Here is a 22,670-nt window from a genome sequence, read left to right as displayed (position 1 = left end):
GATGGGGACAGTGTAGAGGGAGCTATACTCTGTATCTAACCCTGTGCTGTACCTGTCCTGGGAGTGTTTGATGGGGACAGTATAGAGGGAGCTTTACTCTGTATCGAACCCCGTGCTGTACCTGTCCTGGGAGTGTTTGATGGGGGACAGTGTGGAGGGAGCTTTACTCTGTATCTAACCGCGTACTGTACCTGTCCTGGGAGTGTTTGATGGTAAGAGGTTTAACAACACCAGGTTAAAGTCCAACAGGTTTATTTGGTAGCAAAAGCCACCAAATAAACCTGTTGGACTTTAACCTGGTGTTGTTAAACTTCTTACTGTGTTTACCCCAGTCCAACGCCAGCATCTCCACATCGTGTTTGAAGGGGACAGTGTAGAGGGAGCTATACTCTGTATCTAACCCCGTGCTGTACCTGTCCTGGGAGTGTTTGATGGGGACAGTGTAGAGGGAGCTTTACTCTGTATCTAACCCCGTGCTGTACCTGTCCTGGGAGTGTTTGATGGGGGAACAGTGTAGAGGGAGCTTTACTCTGTATCTAACCCCGTGCTGTACCTGTCCTGGGAGTGTTTGATGGGGACAGTGTAGAGGGAGCTTTACTCTGCATCTAACCCCATGCTGTACCTGTCCTGGGAGTGTTTCATGGGACAGTGTAGAGCGAGCTTTACTCTCTATCTATCCCCGAGCTGTAGCTGCCCTGGGAGTGTTTTGATGGGGACAGTGTAGAGGGAGCTTTACTCTGTATCTAACCCCGTACTGTACCTGTACTGGGAGGGTTTGATGGGGGACAGTGTAGAGGGAGCTTTACTCTGGATCTAACAACGTGCTGTACCTGTCCTGGGAGTGTTTGATGGGGACAGTGGAGAGGGAGCTTTACTCTGTATCTAACCCTGTGCTGTACCTGTCCTGGGAGTGTTTGATGGGGACAGTGTAGAGGGAGCTTTACTCTGTATCTAACCCCGTGCCGCAGCTGTCCAGGGAGTGTTTGATGGGGACAGTGTAGAGGGAGCTTTACTCTGTATCTAACCCCGTGCTGTACCTGTCCTGGGAGTGTTTGATGGGGACAGTGTAGAGGGAGCTTTACTCTGTATCTAACCCCGTGCTGTACCTGTCCTGAGAGTGTTTGATGGGGACAGTGTAGAGGGAGCTTTACTCTGTATCTAACCCCGTGCTGTCCCAGTCCTGGGAGTGTTTGATGGGGACAGTGTACAGGGAGCTTTACTCTGTATCTAACCCCGTGCTGTACCTGTCCTGGGAGTGTTTGATGGGGACAGTGTTGAGGGAGCTTAACTCTGTATCTAACCCCGTGCTGTACCTGTCCTGGGAGTGTTTGATGGGGACAGTGCAGAGGGAGCTTTACTCTGTATCTAACCCCGTGCTGTACCTGTACTGGGAGTGTTTGATGGGGACAGTGTAGAGGGAGCTTTACTCTGTATCTAACCCCGTGCTGTACCTGTCCTGGGAGTGTTTGATGGGGACAGTGTGGAGGGAGCTTTACTCTGTATCTAACCCCGTGCTGTACCTGTCCTGGGAGTGTTTGATGGGGACAGTGTAGAGGGAGCTTAACTCTGTATCTAACCCCGTGCTGTAACTGTCCTGGGAGTGTTTGATGGGGACAGTGCAGAGGGAGCTTTACTCTGTATCTAACCCCGTGCTGTACCTGTCCTGGGAGTGTTTGATGGGGACAGTGTAGTGGGAGCTTTACTCTGTATCCAACCCCGTGCTGTACCTGTACCGGGAGTGTTTGATGGGGGACAGTGTCGAGGGAGCTTTACTCTGTATCTAACCCCGTACTGTACCTGTCCTGGGAGTGTTTGATGGGGGACAGTGCAGAGGGAGCTTTACTCTGTATCTAACCCCGTGCTGTAGCTGTCCTGGGAATGTTTGATGGGGACAGTGTAGAGGGAGCTTTACTCTGTATCTAACCCCGTGCTGTAGCTGTCCTGGGAGTGTTTGATGGGGACAGTGCAGAGGGAGCTTTACTCTGTATCTAACCCTGTGCTGTACCTGTCCTGGGAGTGTTTGATGGGGACAGTATAGAGGGAGCTTTACTCTGTATCGAACCCCGTGCTGTACCTGTCCTGGGAGTGTTTGATGGGGGACAGTGTGGAGGGAGCTTTACTCTGTATCTAACCGCGTACTGTACCTGTCCTGGGAGTGTTTGATGGTAAGAAGTTTAACAACACCAGGTTAAAGTCCAACAGGTTTATTTGGTAGCAAAAGCCACCAAATAAACCTGTTGGACTTGAACCTGGTGTTGTTAAACTTCTTACTGTGTTTACCCCAGTCCAACGCCAGCATCTCCACATCGTGTTTGAAGGGGACAGTGTAGAGGGAGCTTTACTCTGTATCTAACCCCGTGCTGTACCTGTCCTGGGAGTGTTTGATGGGGGACAGTGTAGAGGGAGATTTACTCTGTATCTAACCCCGTGCTGTACCTGTCCTGGGAGTGTTTGATGGGGACAGTGTAGAGGGAGCTTTACTCTGCATCTAACCCCATGCTGTACCTGTCCTGGGAGTGTTTCATGGGACAGTGTAGAGCGAGCTTTACTCTCTATCTATCCCCGAGCTGTAGCTGCCCTGGGAGTGTTTTGATGGGGACAGTGTAGAGGGAGCTTTACTCTGTATCTAACCCCGTACTGTACCTGTACTGGGAGGGTTTGATGGGGGACAGTGTAGAGGGAGCTTTACTCTGGATCTAACCACGTGCTGTACCTGTCCTGGGAGTGTTTGATGGGGACAGTGGAGAGGGAGCTTTACTCTGTATCTAACCCTGTGCTGTACCTGTCCTGGGAGTGTTTGATGGGGACAGTGTAGAGGGAGCTTTACTCTGTATCTAACCCCGTGCCGCAGCTGTCCTGGGAGTGTTTGATGGGGACAGTGTAGAGGGAGCTTTACTCTGTATCTAACCCTGTGCTGTACCTGTCCTGGGAGTGTTTGATGGGGACAGTGTAGAGGGAGCTTTACTCTGTATCTAACCCCGTGCTGTAGCTGTCCTGGGAGTGTTTGATGGGGACAGTGTAGAGGGAGCTTTACTCTGTATCTAACCCCGTGCTGTATCTGTCCTGGGAGTGTTTGATGGGGACAGTGTAGAGGGAGCTTTACTCTGTATGTAACCCCGTGCTGTATCTGTCCTGGGAGTGTTTGATGGGGACAGTGTGGAGGGAGCTTTACTCTGTATCTAACCCCGTGCTGTACCTGTCCTGGGAGTGTTTGATGGGGACAGTGTAGAAGAGCTTTACTCTGTATCTAACCCCGTGCTGTACCTGTCCTGGGAGTGTTTGATGGGGACAGTGTAGAGGGAGCTTTACTCTGTATCTAACCCCGTGCTGTACCTGTCCTGGGAGTGTTTGATGGGGACAGTGGAGAGAGAGCTTTACTCTGTATCTAACCCCGTGCTGTCCCTGTCCTGGGAGAGTTTGATGGGGACAGTGTAGAGGGAGCTTTACTCTGTATCTAACCCCGTGCTGTACCTGTCCTGGGAGTGTTTGATGGGGACATTGTGGAGGGAGCTTTACTCTGTATCTAACCCCGTGCTGTACCTGTCCTGGGAGTGTTTGATGGGGACAGTGTGGAGGGAGCTTTACTCTGCATCTAACCCCGTGCTGTACCTGTCCTGGGAGTGTTTGATGGGGACAGTGTGGAGGGAGCTTTACTCTGTATCTAACCCCGTGCTGTACCTGTCCTGAGAGTGTTTGATGGGGACAGTGTGGAGGGAGCTTTACTCTGTATCTAACCCCGTGCTGTACCTGTCCTGGGAGTGTTTGATGGGGGACAGTGCAGAGGGAGCTTTACTCTGTATCTAACCCCGTGCTGTCCCTGTCCTGGGAGTGTTTGATGGGGACAGTGTAGAGGGAGCTTTACTCTGTATCTAACCCCGTGCTGTCCCTGTCCTGGGAGTGTTTGATGGGGACAGTGTAGAGGGAGCTTTACTCTGTATCTAACCCCGTGCTGTACCTGTCCTGGGAGTGTTTGATGGGGACAGTGTAGAGGAGCTTTACTCTGTATCTAACCCCGTGCTGTACCTGTCCTGGGAGTGTTTGATGGGGACTGTGTAGAGGGAGCTTTACTCTGTATCTAACCCCGTGCTGGACCTGTCCTGGGAGTGTTTGATGGGGACAGTGTAGAGGGAGCTTTACTCTGTATCTAACCCCGTGCTGTACCTGTCCTGGGAGTGTTTGATGGGGACAGTGGAGAGAGAGCTTTACTCTGTATCTAACCCCGTGCTGTCCCTGTCCTGGGAGAGTTTGATGGGGACAGTGTAGAGGGAGCTTTACTCTGTATCTAACCCCGTGCTGTACCTGTCCTGGGAGTGTTTGATGGGGACAGTGTGGAGGGAGCTTTACTCTGTATCTAACCCCGTGCTGTACCTGTCCTGGGAGTGTTTGATGGGGGACAGTGTAGAGGGAGCTTTACTCTGTATCTAACCCCGTGCTGTCCCTGTCCTGGGAGTGTTTGATGGGGACAGTGTAGAGGGAGCTTTACTCTGTATCTAACCCCGTGCTGTCCCTGTCCTGGGAGTGTTTGATGGGGACAGTGTAGAGGGAGCTTTACTCTGTATCTAACCCCGTGCTGTACCTGTCCTGGGAGTGTTTGATGGGGACAGTGTAGAGGAGCTTTACTCTGTATCTAACCCCGTGCTGGACCTGTCCTGGGAGTGTTTGATGGGGACAGTGTAGAGGGAGCTTTACTCTGTATCTAACCCCGTGCTGTACCTGTCCTGGGAGTGTTTGATGGGGACAGTGTAGAGGGAGCTTTACTCTGTATCTAACCCCGTGCTGTACCTGTCCTGGGAGTGTTTGATGGGGACAGTGGAGAGAGAGCTTTACTCTGTATCTAACCCCGTGCTGTCCCTGTCCTGGGAGAGTTTGATGGGGACAGTGTAGAGGGAGCTTTACTCTGTATCTAACCCCGTGCTGTACCTGTCCTGGGAGTGTTTGATGGGGACAGTGTGGAGGGAGCTTTACTCTGTATCTAACCCCGTGCTGTACCTGTCCTGGGAGTGTTTGATGGGGACAGTGTGGAGGGAGCTTTACTCTGTATCTAACCCCGTGCTGTACCTGTCCTGGGAGTGTTTGATGGGGACAGTGTGGAGGGAGCTTTACTCTGTATCTAACCCCGTGCTGTACCTGTCCTGGGAGTGTTTGATGGGGACAGTGGAGAGAGAGCTTTACTCTGTATCTAACCCCGTGCTGTCCCTGTCCTGGGAGAGTTTGATGGGGACAGTGTAGAGGGAGCTTTACTCTGTATCTAACCCCGTGCTGTACCTGTCCTGGGAGTGTTTGATGGGGACAGTGTGGAGGGAGCTTTACTCTGTATCTAACCCCGTGCTGTACCTGTCCTGGGAGTGTTTGATGGGGACAGTGTGGAGGGAGCTTTACTCTGTATCTAACCCCGTGCTGTACCTGTCCTGGGAGTGTTTGATGGGGACAGTGTGGAGGGAGCTTTACTCTGTATCTAACCCCGTGCTGTACCTGTCCTGGGAGTGTTTGATGGGGACAGTGTGGAGGGAGCTTTACTCTGTATCTAACCCCGTGCTGTACCTGTCCTGGGAGTGTTTGATGGGGACAGTGTAGAGGGAGCTTTACTCTGTATCTAACCCCGTGCTGTCCCTGTCCTGGGAGTGTTTGATGGGGACAGTGTAGAGGGATCTTTACTCTGTATCTAACCCCGTGCTGTACCTGTCCTGGGAGTGCTTGATGGGGACAGTGTAGAGGGAGCTTTACTCTGTATCTAACCCTGTGCTGTGCCTGTCCTGGGAGTGTTTGATGGGGACAGTGTAGAGGGAGCTTTACTCTGTATCTAACCCCGTGCTGGACCAGTCCTGGGAGTGTTTGATGGGGGACAGTGTAGAGGGAGCTTTACTCTGTATCTAACCCCGTGCTGTAGCTGTCCTGGGAGTGTTTGATGGGGACAGTGTAGAGGGAGCTTTACTCTGTATCTAACCCCGTGCTGTACCAGTCCTGGGAGTGTTTGATGGGGGACAGTGTAGAGGGAGCTTTACTCTGTATCTAACCCCGTGCTGTAGCTGTCCTGGGAGTGTTTGATGGGGATAGTGTAGAGGGAGCTTTACTCTGTATCTAACCCCGTGCTGTCCCTGTCCTGCGAGTGTTTGATGGGGACAGTGTAGAGGGAGCTTTACTCTGTATCTAACCCCGTGCTGTCCCTGTCCTGGGCGTGTTTGATGGGGGACAGTGTAGAGGGAGCTTTACTCTGTATCTAACCCCGTGCTGTCCCTGTCCTGGGAGTGTTTGATGGGGACAGTGTAGAGGGAGCTTTACTCTGTATCAAACCCCGTGCTGTACCGGTCCTGGGAGTGTTTGATGGGGGACAGTGCAGAGGGAGCTTTACTCTATCTAACCCCGTGCTGTCCCTGTCCTGGGAGTGTTTGATGGGGGACAGTGCAGAGGGAGCTTTACTCTGCATCTAACCCCGTTCTGTCCCTGTCCTGGGAGTGTTTGATGGGGACAGTGTAGAGGGAGCTTTACTCTGTATCTAACCCTGTGCTGTACCTGTCCTGGGAGTGTTTGATGGGGACAGTGTTGAGGGAGCTTTACTCTGTATCTAACCCTGTGCTGTACCTGTCCTGTGAGTGTTTGATGGGGACAGTGTAGAGGGAGCTTTACTCTGTATCTAACCCCGTGCTGTACCTGTCCTGGGAGTGTTTGATGGGGGACAGTGTATAGGGAGCTTTACTCTGTATCTAACCCCGTGCTGTACCTGTCCTGGGAGTGTTTGATGGGGACAGTGTAGAGGGAGCTTTACTCTGTATCGAACCCCGTGCTGTACCTGTCCTGGGAGTGTTTGATGGGGGACAGTGTAGAGGGAGCTTTACTCTGTATCGAACCCCGTGCTGTACCTGTCCTGGGAGTGCTTGATGGGGACAGTGTCGAGGGAGCTTTAATCTGTATCTAACCCCGTGCTGTACCTGTCCTGGGAGTGTTTGATGGGGACAGTGTAGAGGGAGCTTTACTCTGTATCTAACCCTGTGCTGTCCCTGTCCTGGGAGTGTTTGATGGGGACAGTGTAGAGGGAGCTTTACTCTGTATCTAACCCCGTGCTGTACCTGTCCTGGGAGTGATTGATGGGGACAGTGTAGAGGGAGCTTTACTCTGCATCTAACGCTGTGCTGTACCTGTCCTGGGAGTGTTTGATGGGGACAGTGTAGAGGGAGCTTTACTCTGTATCTAACCCCGTGCTGTACCTGTCCTGGGAGTGTTTGATGGGGACAGTGCAGAGGGAGCTTTACTCTGTATCTAACCCTGTGCTGTACCTGTCCTGGGAGTGTTTGATGGGGACAGTGCAGAGGGAGCTTTACTCTGTATCTAACCCTGTGCTGTCCCTGTCCTGTGAGTGTTTGATGGGGACAGTGTAGAGGGAGCTTTACTCTGTATCTAACCCCGTGCTGTACCTGTCCTGGGAGTGTTTGATGGGGGACAGTGTAGAGGGAGCTTTACTCTGTATCTAACCCCGTGCTGTACCTGTCCTGGGAGTGTTTGATGGGGACAGTGTAGAGGGAGCTTTACTCTGTATCTAACCCCGTGCTGTACCTGTCCTGGGAGTGTTTGATGGGGGACAGTGTAAAGGGAGCTTTACTCTGTTTCTAACCCCGTGCTGTACCTGTCCTGGGAGTGTTTGATGGGGACAGTGGAGAGGGAGCTTTAATCTGTATCTAACCCCGTGCTGTACCTGTCCTGGGAGTGTTTGATGGAGGACAGTGTAGAGGGAGCTTTACTCTGTATCTAACCCCGTGCTGTACCTGTCCTGGGAGTGTTTGATGTGGACAGTGTGGAGGGAGCTTTACTCTGTATCTCACCCCGTGCTGTCCCTGTCCTGGGAGTGTTTGATGGGGGACAGTGTAGAGGGAGCTTTACTCTGTCTCTAACCCCGTGCTGTACCTGTCCTGGGAGTGTTTGATGGGGACAGTGTAGAGGGAGCTTTACTCTGTATCTAACCCCGTGCTGTACCTGTCCTGGGAGTGTTTGATGGGGGACAGTGCAGAGGGAGCTTTACTCTGTATCTAACCCCGTGCTGTCCCTGTCCTGGGAGTGTTTGATGGGGACAGTGTAGAGGGAGCTTTACTCTGTATCTAACCCCGTGCTGTCCCTGTCCTGGGAGTGTTTGATGGGGGACAGTGTAGAGGGAGCTTTACTCTGTATCTAACCCCGTGCTGTACCTGTCCTGGGAGTGTTTGATGGGGACAGTGTCGAGGGAGTTTTACTCTGTATCTAACCCCGTGCTGTCCCTGTCCTGGGAGTGTTTGATGGGGACAGTGTAGAGGGAGATTTACTCTGGATCTAACCCCGTGCTGTACCTGTCCTGGGAGTGTTTGATGGGGACAGTGTAGAGGGAAGCTTTACTCTGTATCTAACCCCGTGCTGTACCTGTCCTGGGAGTGTTTGATAGGGACAGTGCAGAGGGAGTTTTACTCTGTATCTAACCCCGTGCTGTCCCTGTCCTGGGAGTGTTTGATGGGGACAGTGTAGAGGGAGCTTTACTCTGTATCTAACCCCGTGCTGTCCCTGTCCTGGGAGTGTTTGATGGGGGACAGTGTAGAGGGAGCTTTACTCTGTATCTGACCCCGTGCTGTACCTGTCCTGGGAGTGTTTGATGGGAGACTGTGCAGAGGGAGCTTTACTCTATCTAACCCCGTGCTGTCCCTGTCCTGGGAGTGTTTGATGGGGGACAGTGTAGAGGGAGCTTTACTCTGTATCTAACCCCGTGCTGTCCCTGTCCTGGGAGTGTTTGATGGGGACAGTGTAGAGGGAGCTTTACTCTGTATCTAACCCTGTGCTGTACCTGTCCTGGGAGTGTTTGATGGGGACAGTGTTGAGGGAGCTTTACTCTGTATCTAACCCCGTGCTGTACCTGTCCTGGGAGTGTTTGATGGGGGACAGTGTAGAGGGAGCGTAACGCTGTATCTAACCCCGTGCTGTACCTGTCCTGGGAGTGTTTGATGGGGACAGTGTAGAGGGAGCTTTACTCTGTATCTAACCCCGTGCTGTCCCTGTCCTGGGAGTGTTTGATGGGGGACAGTGTAGAGGGAGCTTTACTCTGTATCTAACCCCGTGCTGTACCTGTCCTGGGAGTGTTTGATGGGGACAGTGTCGAGGGAGTTTTACTCTGTATCTAACCCCGTGCTGTCCCTGTCCTGGGAGTGTTTGATGGGGACAGTGTAGAGGGAGATTTACTCTGGATCTAACCCCGTGCTGTACCTGTCCTGGGAGTGTTTGATGGGGACAGTGTAGAGGGAGTTTTACTCTGTATCTAACCCCGTACTGTCCCTGTCCTGGGAGTGTTTGATGGGGACAGTGTAGAGGGAGCTTTACTCTGTATCTAACCCCGTGCTGTACCTGTCCTGGGAGTGTTTGATGGGGGACAGTGTAGAGGGAGCTTTACTCTGTATCTAACCCCGTGCTGTCCCTGTCCTGGGAGTGTTTGATGGGGACAGTGTTGAGGGAGCTTTACTCTGTATCTAACCCCGTGCTGTACCTGTCCTGGGAGTGTTTGATGGGGACAGTGTAGAGGGAGCTTTACTCTGTATCTAACCCCGTGCTGTCCCTGTCCTGGGAGTGTTTGATGGGGGACAGTGTAGAGGGAGCTTTACTCTGTATCTGACCCCGTGCTGTACCTGTCCTGGGAGTGTTTGATGGGAGACTGTGCAGAGGGAGCTTTACTCTATCTAACCCCGTGCTGTCCCTGTCCTGGGAGTGTTTGATGGGGGACAGTGTAGAGGGAGCTTTACTCTGTATCTAACCCCGTGCTGTCCCTGTCCTGGGAGTGTTTGATGGGGACAGTGTAGAGGGAGCTTTACTCTGTATCTAACCCTGTGCTGTACCTGTCCTGGGAGTGTTTGATGGGGACAGTGTTGAGGGAGCTTTACTCTGTATCTAATCCTGTGCTGTACCTGTCCTGTGAGTGTTTGATGGGGACAGTGTAGAGGGAGCTTTACTCTGTATCTAACCCCGTGCTGTACCTGTCCTGGGAGTGTTTGATGGGGGACAGTGTAGAGGGAGCGTAACGCTGTATCTAACCCCGTGCTGTACCTGTCCTGGGAGTGTTTGATGGGGACAGTGTAGAGGGAGCTTTACTCTGTATCTAACCCCGTGCTGTCCCTGTCCTGGGAGTGTTTGATGGGGGACAGTGTAGAGGGAGCTTTACTCTGTATCTAACCCCGTGCTGTACCTGTCCTGGGAGTGTTTGATGGGGACAGTGTCGAGGGAGTTTTACTCTGTATCTAACCCCGTGCTGTCCCTGTCCTGGGAGTGTTTGATGGGGACAGTGTAGAGGGAGATTTACTCTGGATCTAACCCCGTGCTGTACCTGTCCTGGGAGTGTTTGATGGGGACAGTGTAGAGGGAGTTTTACTCTGTATCTAACCCCGTACTGTCCCTGTCCTGGGAGTGTTTGATGGGGACAGTGTAGAGGGAGCTTTACTCTGTATCTAACCCCGTGCTGTACCTGTCCTGGGAGTGTTTGATGGGGGACAGTGTAGAGGGAGCTTTACTCTGTATCTAACCCCGTGCTGTCCCTGTCCTGGGAGTGTTTGATGGGGACAGTGTTGAGGGAGCTTTACTCTGTATCTAACCCCGTGCTGTCCCTGTCCTGGGAGTGTTTGATGGGGGACAGTGGAGAGGGAGCTTTACTCTGTATCTGACCCCATGCTGTACCTGTCCTGGGAGTGTTTGATGGGAGACTGTGCAGAGGGAGCTTTACTCTATCTAACCCCGTGCTGTCCCTGTCCTGGGAGTGTTTGATGGGGGACAGTGGAGAGGGAGCTTTACTCTGTATCTAACCCCGTGCTGTCCCTGTCCTGGGAATGTTTGATGGGGACAGTGTAGAGGGAGCTTTACTCTGTATCTAACCCTGTGCTGTACCTGTCCTCGGAGTGTTTGATGGGGACAGTGTTGAGGGAGCTTTACTCTGTATCTAATCCTGTGCTGTACCTGTCCTGTGAGTGTTTGATGGGGACAGTGCAGAGGGAGCTTTACTCTGTATCTAACCCCGTGCTGTACCTGTCCTGGGAGTGTTTGATGGGGGACAGTGTAGAGGGAGCGTAACGCTGTATCTAACCCCGTGCTGTACCTGTCCTGGGAGTGTTTGATGGGGACAGTGTAGAGGGAGCTTTACTCTGTATCTAACGCCGTGCTGTACCTGTCCTGGGAGTGTTTGATGGGGGACAGTGTAGAGGGAGCTTTACTCTGTATCTAACCCCGTGCTGTACCTGTCCTGGGAGTGTTTGATGGGGGACAGTGTAGAGGGAGCTTTACTCTGTATCTAACCCCGTGCTGTACCTGTCCTGGGAGTGTTTGATGTGGACAGTGTGGAGGGAGCTTTACTCTGTATCTAACCCCGTGCTGTCCCTGTCCTGGGAGTGTTTGATGGGGGACAGTGGAGAGGGAGCTTTACTCTGTATCTAACCCCGTGCTGTACCTGTCCTGGGAGTGTTTGATGGGGACAGTGTAGAGGGAGCTTTACTCTGTATCTAACCCCGTGCTGTACCTGTCCTGGGAGTGTTTGATGGGGACAGTGTAGAGGGAGCTTTACTCTGTATCTAACCCCGTGCTGTACCTGTCCTGGGAGTGTTTGATGGGGACAGAGTAGAGGGAGCTTTAATCTGTATCTAACCCCGTGCTGTACCTGTCCTGGGAGTGTTTGATGGGGGACAGTGTAGAGGGAGCTTTACTCTGTATCTAACCCCGTGCTGTACCTGTCCTGGGAGTGTTTGATGTGGACAGTGTGGAGGGAGCTTTACTCTGTATCTAACCCCGTGCTGTCCCTGTCCTGGGAGTGTTTGATGGGGGACAGTGAAGAGGGAGCTTTACTCTGTATCTAACCCCGTGCTGTACCTGTCCTGGGAGTGTTTGATGGGGACAGTGTAGAGGGAGCTTTACTCTGTATCTAACCCCGTGCTGTACCTGTCCTGGGAGTGTTTGATGGGGACAGTGTAGAAGGAGTTTTACTCTGTATCTAACCCCGTGCTGTCCCTGTCCTGGGAGTGTTTGATGGGGACAGTGGAGAGGGAGCTTTACTCTGTATCTAACCCCGTGCTGTCCCTGTCCGGGGAGTGTTTGATGGGGGACAGTGTAGAGGGAGCTTTACTCTGTATCTAACCCCGTGCTGTCCCTGTCCTGGGAGTGTTTGATGGGGACAGTGTAGAGGGAGCTTTACTCTGTATCTAACCCTGTGCTGTACCTGTCCTGGGAGTGTTTGATGGGGACAGTGTTGAGGGAGCTTTACTCTGTATCTAATCCTGTGCTGTACCTGTCCTGTGAGTGTTTGATGGGGACAGTGTAGAGGGAGCTTTACTCTGTATCTAACCCCGTGCTGTACCTGTCCTGGGAGTGTTTGATGGGGGACAGTGTAGAGGGAGCGTGACGCTGTATCTAACCCCGTGCTGTACCTGTCCTGGGAGTGTTTGATGGGGACAGTGTAGAGGGAGCTTTACTCTGTATCTAACCCCGTGCTGTACCTGTCCTGGGAGTGTTTGATGGGGGACAGTGTAGAGGGAGCTTTACTCTGTATCTAACCCCGTGCTGTACCTGTCCTGGGAGTGTTTGATGGGGACAGTGTGGAGGGAGCTTTACTCTGTATCTAACCCCGTGCTGTCCCTGTCCTGGGAGTGTTTGATGGGGGACAGTGTAGAGGGAGCTTTACTCTGTATCTAGCCCCGTGCTGTACCTGTCCTGGGAGTGTTTGATGGGGACAGTGTAGAGGGAGCTTTACTCTGTATCTAACCCCGTGCTGTACCTGTCCTGGGAGTGTTTGATGGGGACAGTGTAGAGGGAGCTTTACTCTGTATCTAACCCCGTGCTGTACCTGTCCTGGGAGTGTTTGCTGGGGACAGTGTGGAGGGAGCTTTACTCTGTATCTAACCCCGTGCTGTACCTGTCCTGGGAGTGTTTGATGGGGACAGTGTAGAAGAGCTTTACTCTGTATCTAACCCCATGCTGTGCCTGTCCTGGGAGTGTTTGATGGGGACAGTGTAGAGGGAGCTTTACTCTGTATCTAACCCCGTGCTGTACCTGTCCTGGGAGTGTTTGATGGGGACAGTGGAGAGAGAGCTTTACTCTGTATCTAACCCCGTGCTGTCCCTGTCCTGGGAGAGTTTGATGGGGACAGTGTAGAGGGAGCTTTACTCTGTATCTAACCCCGTGCTGTACCTGTCCTGGGAGTGTTTGATGGGGACAGTGTGGAGGGAGCTTTACTCTGTATCTAACCCCGTGCTGTACCTGTCCTGGGAGTGTTTGATGGGGACAGTGTGGAGGGAGCTTTACTCTGTATCTAACCCCGTGCTGTACCTGTCCTGGGAGTGTTTGATGGGGACAGTGTGGAGGGAGCTTTACTCTGTATCTAACCCCGTGCTGTACCTGTCCTGAGAGTGTTTGATGGGGACAGTGTGGAGGGAGCTTTACTCTGTATCTAACCCCGTGCTGTACCTGTCCTGGGAGTGTTTGATGGGGACAGTGTGGAGGGAGCTTTACTCTGTATCTAACCCCGTGCTGTACCTGTCCTGGGAGTGTTTGATGGGGGACAGTGTAGAGGGAGCTTTACTCTGTATCTAACCCCGTGCTGTCCCTGTCCTGGGAGTGTTTGATGGGGACAGTGTAGAGGGAGCTTTACTCTGTATCTAACCCCGTGCTGTCCCTGTCCTGGGAGTGTTTGATGGGGACAGTGTAGAGGGAGCTTTACTCTGTATCTAACCCCGTGCTGTACCTGTCCTGGGAGTGTTTGATGGGGACAGTGTAGAGGAGCTTTACTCTGTATCTAACCCCGTGCTGTACCTGTCCTGGGAGTGTTTGATGGGGACAGTGTAGAGGGAGCTTTACTCTGTATCTAACCCCGTGCTGTACCTGTCCTGGGAGTGTTTGATGGGGACAGTGTAGAGGGAGCTTTACTCTGTATCTAACCCCGTGCTGTACCTGTCCTGGGAGTGTTTGATGGGGACAGTGGAGAGAGAGCTTTACTCTGTATCTAACCCCGTGCTGTCCCTGTCCTGGGAGAGTTTGATGGGGACAGTGAAGAGGGAGCTTTACTCTGTATCTAACCCCGTGCTGTACCTGTCCTGGGAGTGTTTGATGGGGACAGTGTGGAGGGAGCTTTACTCTGTATCTAACCCCGTGCTGTACCTGTCCTGGGAGTGTTTGATGGGGGACAGTGTAGAGGGAGCTTTACTCTGTATCTAACCCCGTGCTGTCCCTGTCCTGGGAGTGTTTGATGGGGACAGTGTAGAGGGAGCTTTACTCTGGATCTAACCCCGTGCTGTCCCTGTCCTGGGAGTGTTTGATGGGGACAGTGTAGAGGGAGCTTTACTCTGTATCTAACCCCGTGCTGTACCTGTCCTGGGAGTGTTTGATGGGGACAGTGTAGAGGAGCTTTACTCTGTATCTAACCCCGTGCTGTACCTGTCCTGGGAGTGTTTGATGGGGACAGTGTAGAGGGAGCTTTACTCTGTATCTAACCCCGTGCTGTACCTGTCCTGGGAGTGTTTGATGGGGACAGTGTAGAGGGAGCTTTAATCTGTATCTAACCCCGTGCTGTACCTGTCCTGGGAGTGTTTGATGGGGACAGTGTAGAGGGAGCTTTACTCTGTATCTAACCCCGTGCTGTACCTGTCCTGGGAGTGTTTGATGTGGACAGTGTGGAGGGAGCTTTACTCTGTATCTAACCCCGTGCTGTCCCTGTCCTGGGAGTGTTTGATGGGGGACAGTGAAGAGGGAGCTTTACTCTGTATCTAACCCCGTGCTGTACCTGTCCTGGGAGTGTTTGATGGGGACAGTGTAGAGGGAGCTTTACTCTGTATCTAACCCCGTGCTGTACCTGTCCTGGGAGTGTTTGATGGGGGACAGTGTAAAGGGAGCTTTACTCTGTATCTAACCCCGTGCTGTACCTGTCCTGGGAGTGTTTGATGGGGACAGTGTAGAGGGAGCTTTACTCTGTATCTAACCCCGTGCTGTCCCTGTCCTGGGAGTGTTTGATGGGGGACAGTGTAGAGGGAGCTTTACTCTGTATCTAACCCCGTGCTGTACCTGTCCTGGGAGTGTTTGATGGGGACAGTGTCGAGGGAGTTTTACTCTGTATCTAACCCCGTGCTGTCCCTGTCCTGGGAGTGTTTGATGGGGACAGTGTAGAGGGAGATTTACTCTGGATCTAACCCCGTGCTGTACCTGTCCTGGGAGTGTTTGATGGGGACAGTGTAGAGGGAAGCTTTACTCTGTATCTAACCCCGTGCTGTACCTGTCCTGGGAGTGTTTGATGGGGACAGTGTAGAGGGAGTTTTACTCTGTATCTAACCCCGTGCTGTCCCTGTCCTGGGAGTGTTTGATGGGGACAGTGGAGAGGGAGCTTTACTCTGTATCTAACCCCGTGCTGTCCCTGTCCTGGGAGTGTTTGATGGGGGACAGTGTAGAGGGAGCTTTACTCTGTATCTAACCCCGTGCTGTCCCTGTCCTGGGAGTGTTTGATGGGGACAGTGTAGAGGGAGCTTTACTCTGTATCTAACCCTGTGCTGGACCTGTCCTGGGAGTGTTTGATGGGGACAGTGTTGAGGGAGCTTTACTCTGTATCTAATCCTGTGCTGTACCTGTCCTGTGAGTGTTTGATGGGGACAGTGTAGAGGGAGCTTTACTCTGTATCTAACCCCGTGCTGTACCTGTCCTGGGAGTGTTTGATGGGGGACAGTGTAGAGGGAGCGTGACGCTGTATCTAACTCCGTGCTGTACCTGTCCTGGGAGTGTTTGATGGGGACAGTGTAGAGGGAGCTTTACTCTGTATCTAACCCCGTGCTGTACCTGTCCTGGGAGTGTTTGATGGGGGACAGTGTAGAGGGAGCTTTACTCTGTATCTAACCCCGTGCTGTACCTGTCCTGGGAGTGTTTGATGGGGACAGTGTGGAGGGAGCTTTACTCTGTATCTAACCCCGTGCTGTCCCTGTCCTGGGAGTGTTTGATGGGGGACAGTGTAGAGGGAGCTTTACTCTGTATCTAACCCCGTGCTGTACCTGTCCTGGGAGTGTTTGATGGGGACAGTGTAGAGGGAGCTTTACTCTGTATCTAACCCCGTGCTGTACCTGTCCTGGGAGTGTTTGATGGGGACAGTGTCGAGGGAGCTTTACTCTGTATCTAACCCCGTGCTGTACCTGTCCTGGGAGTGTTTGATGGGGACAGTGTGGAGGGAGCTTTACTCTGTATCTAACCCCGTGCTGTACCTGTCCTGGGAGTGTTTGATGGGGACAGTGTAGGAGAGCTTTACTCTGTATCTAACCCCGTGCTGTACCTGTCCTGGGAGTGTTTGATGGGGACAGTGTAGAGGGAGCTTTACTCTGTATCTAACCCCGTGCTGTACCTGTCCTGGGAGTGTTTGATGGGGACAGTGGAGAGAGAGCTTTACTCTGTATCTAACCCCGTGCTGTCCCTGTCCTGGGAGAGTTTGATGGGGACAGTGTAGAGGGAGCTTTACTCTGTATCTAACCCCGTGCTGTACCTGTCCTGGGAGTGTTTGATGGGGACAGTGTGGAGGGAGCTTTACTCTGTATCTAACCCCGTGCTGTACCTGTCCTGGGAGTGTTTGATGGGGACAGTGTGGAGGGAGCTTTACTCTGTATCGAACCCCGTGCTGTACCTGTCCTGGGAGTGTTTGATGGGGACAGTGTGGAGGGAGCTTTACTCTGTATCTAACCCCGTGCTGTACCTGTCCTGAGAGTGTTTGATGGGGACAGTGTGGAGGGAGCTTTACTCTGTATCTAACCCCGTGCTGTACCTGTCCTGGGAGTGTTTGATGGGGACAGTGTGGAGGGAGCTTTACTCTGTATCTAACCCCGTGCTGTACCTGTCCTGGGAGTGTTTGATGGGGGACAGTGTAGAGGGAGCTTTACTCTGTATCTAACCCCGTGCTGTCCCTGTCCTGGGAGTGTTTGATGGGGACAGTGTAGAGGGAGCTTTACTCTGTATCTAACCCCGTGCTGTAGCTGTCCTGGGAGTGTTTGATGGGGACAGTGTAGAGGGAGCTTTACTCTGTATCTAACCCCGTGCTGTACCTGTCCTGGGAGTGTTTGATGGGGACAGTGTAGAGGAGCTTTACTCTGTATCTAACCCCGTGCTGTCCCTGTCCTGGGAGAGTTTGATGGGGACAGTGTAGAGGGAGCTTTACTCTGTATCTAACCCCGTGCTGTACCTGTCCTGGGAGTGTTTGATGGGGACAGTGTGGAGGGAGCTTTACTCTGTATCTAACCCCGTGCTGTACCTGTCCTGGGAGTGTTTGATGGGGGACAGTGTAGAGGGAGCTTTACTCTGTATCTAACCCCGTGCTGTCCCTGTCCTGGGAGTGTTTGATGGGGACAGTGTAGAGGGAGCTTTACTCTGTATCTAACCCCGTGCTGTCCCTGTCCTGGGAGTGTTTGATGGGGACAGTGTAGAGGGAGCTTTACTCTGTATCTAACCCCGTGCTGTACCTGTCCTGGGAGTGTTTGATGGGGACAGTGTAGAGGAGCTTTACTCTGTATCTAACCCCGTGCTGTACCTGTCCTGGGAGTGTTTGATGGGGACAGTGTAGAGGGAGCTTTACTCTGTATCTAACCCCGTGCTGTACCTGTCCTGGGAGTGTTTGATGGGGACAGTGTAGAGGGAGCTTTACTCTGTATCTAACCCCGTGCTGTACCTGTCCTGGGAGTGTTTGATGGGGACAGTGGAGAGAGAGCTTTACTCTGTATCTAACCCCGTGCTGTCCCTGTCCTGGGAGAGTTTGATGGGGACAGTGTAGAGGGAGCTTTACTCTGTATCTAACCCCGTGCTGTACCTGTCCTGGGAGTGTTTGATGGGGACAGTGTGGAGGGAGCTTTACTCTGTATCTAACCCCGTGCTGTACCTGTCCTGGGAGTGTTTGATGGGGACAGTGTGGAGGGAGCTTTACTCTGTATCTAACCCCGTGCTGTACCTGTCCTGGGAGTGTTTGATGGGGACAGTGTGGAGGGAGCTTTACTCTGTATCTAACCCCGTGCTGTACCTGTCCTGGGAGTGTTTGATGGGGACAGTGGAGAGAGAGCTTTACTCTGTATCTAACCCCGTGCTGTCCCTGTCCTGGGAGAGTTTGATGGGGACAGTGTAGAGGGAGCTTTACTCTGTATCTAACCCCGTGCTGTACCTGTCCTGGGAGTGTTTGATGGGGACAGTGTGGAGGGAGCTTTACTCTGTATCTAACCCCGTGCTGTACCTGTCCTGGGAGTGTTTGATGGGGACAGTGTGGAGGGAGCTTTACTCTGTATCTAACCCCGTGCTGTACCTGTCCTGGGAGTGTTTGATGGGGACAGTGTGGAGGGAGCTTTCCTCTGTATCTAACCCCGTGCTGTACCTGTCCTGGGAGTGTTTGATGGGGACAGTGTGGAGGGAGCTTTACTCTGTATCTAACCCCGTGCTGTACCTGTCCTGGGAGTGTTTGAAGGTGACAGTGTGGAGGGAGCTTTACTCGGTATCTAACCCCGTGCTGTACCTGTCCTGGGAGTGTTTGATGGGGACAGTGTAGAGGGAGCTTTACTCTGTATCTAACCCCGTGCTGTCCCTGTCCTGGGAGTGTTTGATGGGGACAGTGTAGAGGGATCTTTACTCTGTATCTAACCCCGTGCTGTACCTGTCCTGGGAGTGTTTGATGGGGACAGTGTAGAGGGAGCTTTACTCTGTATCTAACCCTGTGCTGTCCCTGTCCTGGGAGTGTTTGATGGGGACAGTGGAGAGGGAGCTTTACTCTGTATCGAACCCCGTGCTGTACCAGTCCTGGGAGTGTTTGATGGGGGACAGTGGAGAGGGAGCTTTACTCTGTATCGAACCCCGTGCTGCAGCTGTCCTGGGAGTGTGTGATGGGGACAGTGTAGAGGGAGCTTTACTCTGTATCTAACCCCGTGCTGTCCCTGTCCTGGGAGTGTTTGATGGGGACAGTGTAGAGGGAGCTTTACTCTGTATCTAACCCCGTGCTGTACCTGTCCTGGGAGTGTTTGATGGGGACAGAGTAGAGGGAGCTTTACTCTGTATCTTACCCTGTGCTGTACCTGTCCTGGGAGTGTTTGATGGGGACAGTGTAGAGGGAGCTTTACTCTGTATCTAACCCCGTGCTGTACCTGTCCTGGGAGTGTTTGATGGGGACAGTGTAGGGGGAGCTTTACTCTGTATCTCACCCTGTGCTGTCCCTGTCCTGGGAGTGTTTGATGAGGACAGTGTAGAGGGAGCTTTATTCTGTATCTAACCCCGTGCTGTACCTGTCCTGGGAGTGTTTGATGGGGACAGTGTGGAGGGAGCTTTACTCTGTATCTCACCCCGTGCTGTACCTGTCCTGAGAGTGTTTGATGGGGACAGTGTGGAGGGAGCTTTACTCTGTATCTAACCCCGTGCTGTACCTGTCCTGGGAGTGTTTGATGGGGACAGTGTGGAGGGAGCTTTACTCTGTATCTAACCCCGTGCTGTACCTGTCCTGGGAGTGTTTAATGGGGGACAGTGTAGAGGGAGCTTTACTCTGTATCTAACCCCGTGCTGTCCCTGTCCTGGGAGTGTTTGATGGGGACAGTGTAGAGGGAGCTTTACTCTGTATCTAACCCCGTGCTGTCCCTGTCCTGGGAGTGTTTGATGGGGACAGTGTAGAGGGAGCTTTACTCTGTATCTAACCCCGTGCTGTACCTGTCCTGGGAGTGTTTGATGGGGACAGTGTAGAGGAGCTTTACTCTGTATCTAACCCCGTGCTGTCCCTGTCCTGGGAGAGTTTGATGGGGACAGTGTAGAGGGAGCTTTACTCTGTATCTAACCCCGTGCTGTACCTGTCCTGGGAGTGTTTGATGGGGACAGTGTGGAGGGAGCTTTACTCTGTATCTAACCCCGTGCTGTACCTGTCCTGGGAGTGTTTGATGGGGGACAGTGGAGAGGGAGCTTTACTCTGTATCTAACCCCGTGCTGTCCCTGTCCTGGGAGTGTTTGATGGGGACAGTGTAGAGGGAGCTTTACTCTGTATCTAACCCCGTGCTGTCCCTGTCCTGGGAGTGTTTGATGGGGACAGTGTAGAGGGAGCTTTACTCTGTATCTAACCCCGTGCTGCACCTGTCCTGGGAGTGTTTGATGGGGACAGTGTAGAGGAGCTTTACTCTGTATCTAACCCCGTGCTGTACCTGTCCTGGGAGTGTTTGATGGGGACAGTGTAGAGGGAGCTTTACTCTGTATCTAACCCCGTGCTGTACCTGTCCTGGGAGTGTTTGATGGGGACAGCGTAGAGGGAGCTTTACTCTGTATCTAACCCCGTGCTGTACCTGTCCTGGGAGTGTTTGATGGGGACAGTGGAGAGAGAGCTTTACTCTGTATCTAACCCCGTCCTGTCCCTGTCCTGGGAGAGTTTGATGGGGACAGTGTAGAGGGAGCTTTACTCTGTATCTAACCCCGTGCTGTACCTGTCCTGGGAGTGTTTGATGGGGACAGTGTGGAGGGAGCTTTACTCTGTATCTAACCCCGTGCTGTACCTGTCCTGGGAGTGTTTGATGGGGACAGTGTGGAGGGAGCTTTACTCTGTATCTAACCCCGTGCTGTACCTGTCCTGGGAGTGTTTGATGGGGACAGTGTGGAGGGAGCTTTACTCTGTATCTAACCCCGTGCTGTACCTGTCCTGGGAGTGTTTGATGGGGACAGTGGAGAGAGAGCTTTACTCTGTATCTAACCCCGTGCTGTCCCTGTCCTGGGAGAGTTTGATGGGGACAGTGTAGAGGGAGCTTTACTCTGTATCTAACCCCGTGCTGTACCTGTCCTGGGAGTGTTTGATGGGGACAGTGTGGAGGGAGCTTTACTCTGTATCTAACCCCGTGCTGTACCTGTCCTGGGAGTGTTTGATGGTGACAGTGTGGAGGGAGCTTTACTCGGTATCTAACCCCGTGCTGTACCTGTCCTGGGAGTGTTTGATGGGGACAGTGTAGAGGGAGCTTTACTCTGTATCTAACCCCGTGCTGTCCCTGTCCTGGGAGTGTTTGATGGGGACAGTGTAGAGGGATCTTTACTCTGTATCTAACCCCGTGCTGTACCTGTCCTGGGAGTGTTTGATGGGGACAGTGTAGAGGGAGCTTTACTCTGTATCTAACCCTGTGCTGTCCCTGTCCTGGGAGTGTTTGATGGGGACAGTGGAGAGGGAGCTTTACTCTGTATCGAACCCCGTGCTGTACCAGTCCTGGGAGTGTTTGATGGGGGACAGTGGAGAGGGAGCTTTACTCTGTATCGAACCCCGTGCTGCAGCTGTCCTGGGAGTGTGTGATGGGGACAGTGTAGAGGGAGCTTTACTCTGTATCTAACCCCGTGCTGTCCCTGTCCTGGGAGTGTTTGATGGGGACAGTGTAGAGGGAGCTTTACTCTGTATCTAACCCCGTGCTGTACCTGTCCTGGGAGTGTTTGATGGGGACAGAGTAGAGGGAGCTTTACTCTGTATCTAACCCTGTGCTGTACCTGTCCTGGGAGTGTTTGATGGGGACAGTGTAGAGGGAGCTTTACTCTGTATCTAACCCCGTGCTGTACCTGTCCTGGGAGTGTTTGATGGGGACAGTGTAGGGGGAGCTTTACTCTGTATCTAACCCTGTGCTGTCCCTGTCCTGGGAGTGTTTGATGGCAACAGTGTAGAGGGAGCTTTACTCTGTATCTAACCCCGTGCTGTCCCTGTCCTGGGAGTGTTTGATGGGGACAGTGTAGAGGGAGCTTTACTCTGTATCTAACCCCGGGCTGTCCCTGTCCTGGGTGTGTTTGATGGGGGACAGTGTAGAGGGAGCTTTACTCTGTATCTAACCCCGTGCTGTCCCTGTCCTGGGAGTGTTTGATGGGGACAGTGTAGAGGGAGCTTTACTCTGTATCAAACCCCGTGCTGTACCGGTCCTGGGAGTGTTTGATGGGGGACAGTGCAGAGGGAGCTTTACTCTGTATCTAACCCCGTGCTGTACCTGTCCTGGGAGTGTTTGATGGGGACAGTGTAGAGGGAGCTTTACTCTGTATCTAACCCCGTGCTGTACCTGTCCTGGGAGTGTTTGATGGGGACAGTGTAGAGGGAGCTTTACTCTGCATCTAACCCCGTGCTGTCCCTGTCCTGGGAGTGTTTGATGGGGACAGTGTAGAGGGAGCTTTACTCTGTATCTAACCCTGTGCTGTACCTGTCCTGGGAGTGTTTGATGGGGACAGTGTAGAGGGAGCTTTACTCTGTATCTAACCCCGTGCTGTACCTGTCCTGGGAGTGTTTGATGGGCATGATGTGGAGATGCCGGCGTTGGACTGGGGTAAACACAGTAAGAAGTTTTGAAGAAGGGGCTCAGAGCCTCGAAAGCTTGTGTGGCTTTTGCTACCAAATAAACCTGTTGGACTTTAACCTGGTGTTGTTAAACTTCTTACAGTGTTTGATGGGGACAGTGTTGAGGGAGCTTTACTCTGTATCTAACCCTGTGCTGTACCTGTCCTGTGAGTGTTTGATGGGGACAGTGTAGAGGGAGCTTTACTCTGTATCTAACCCCGTGCTGTACCTGTCCTGGGAGTGTTTGATGGGGGACAGTGTAGAGGGAGCTTTACTCTGTCTCTTATCCCGTGCTGTACCTGTCCTGGGAGTGTTTGATGGGGACAGTGTAGGGGGAGCTTTACTCTGTATCTAACCCTGTGCTGTCCCTGTCCTGGGAGTGTTTGATGGGGAC

General features: G+C 52.7%; 1 protein-coding gene across 1 annotated transcript in view; it reads right to left on the bottom strand.

Annotated features, from left to right (window-relative positions):
* ercc1 (excision repair cross-complementation group 1) overlaps positions 1-22,670 on the bottom strand; it is a 96,357-nt gene that overhangs the window by 5,403 nt on the left and 68,284 nt on the right. The window lies entirely within an intron of this gene.

The sequence above is a fragment of the Mustelus asterias genome, unplaced genomic scaffold, assembly GCF_964213995.1.
Source record: "Mustelus asterias unplaced genomic scaffold, sMusAst1.hap1.1 HAP1_SCAFFOLD_597, whole genome shotgun sequence".
NCBI classification, from domain to species: domain Eukaryota; kingdom Metazoa; phylum Chordata; class Chondrichthyes; order Carcharhiniformes; family Triakidae; genus Mustelus; species Mustelus asterias.
This window is presented reverse-complemented; position numbering and strand designations above follow the sequence as displayed.